The sequence below is a fragment of the Echinococcus granulosus genome (genome assembly GCF_000524195.1).
Source record: "Echinococcus granulosus chromosome Unknown EG_S00602, whole genome shotgun sequence".
NCBI lineage: Eukaryota > Metazoa > Platyhelminthes > Cestoda > Cyclophyllidea > Taeniidae > Echinococcus > Echinococcus granulosus.
The window spans coordinates 1-1,031 of record NW_020170981.1 but is presented as its reverse complement, the minus strand read 5'-3'; positions in this window follow the sequence as shown (position 1 = coordinate 1,031).

Sequence of the window (1,031 nt, the reverse complement as noted above, 5' to 3'; positions counted from 1 at the left end):
GCCCGTATAAATGCCATCATGACTAACAGTTACACCTCTGAGCTGACAGGAGCAAAGGTTAGGGTGATTGTTGAAAGCAGATCTAATCATGTTTTCGTTGCATCAATGCACAAGCTCCCAATCTTTCACTGAAGAATCCAACCATATGTGATCAGTAGACGACTACTCTAACCATGTCAGAGTAACGCAGTCAAATCCGGATTTGTCTTCCAGCCAATGAAATAGCCGTTGTCCATTTTGCCATCACGCTTCGCATTGTAATGAATTGCGAAGATGAGAAAATTAACACTCTTGTGTTGTATGGCCCAACCAATACGGGCAAATCGCTTATTTGTAAGCCGATATCCACCATCCTTGAGCACGGCAGTGTCATGCGCAGGCAGGAGGCATCAGCCTTCGCGTACAAAAACCTTCTCAATAGGAAGGCTGCGTTAATGGAGGAGCCCAGGATCTGCGCTGCTAACCAGCAGGATCTCAAGCAGGTCCTAGGAGGCGAGCCCTTTGAGGTGTCTGTTAAATACCAGAATCCCGATCTCCTTGACCGCCTGCCGGTCATTGTGACCACCAACGAGCCTCTTGGTATTCGCCTCTCCGACGTCGATGCCGCCGCCGTAGAGGGTAGATGCAAAATCTACACTCTAGATAAACAAATTTGCAACGCTAATATCGACGAATCGCTTCCGGCACCTCCCCACAAGCTTTGTGCCTGCGACATGGCTCATCTGCTACTGCCCATTTATGAATTGTTGGCCTTGTAAATATTTGTTTAAATGTAATTGTAATAAAAGGGTATATAAAGGGGTAAATGACTTGTTTTTAACATTATGCCGTTGGTACAGATGATGGACACTTCGAGACCAGATAGCTCTAACAATGGTGAGAGCAAGAACCAAACCGCGGAGAATGATACTACTGGTGCTAATCAGGCTTTGGCTATGGGTCCTGAGGACCTTATTAAGTTTGGCCAGGGCGTTTATAGCACGACATATAGGAAGAGACTCCACGTCACCATTCCCGGACAAGGGAACGGC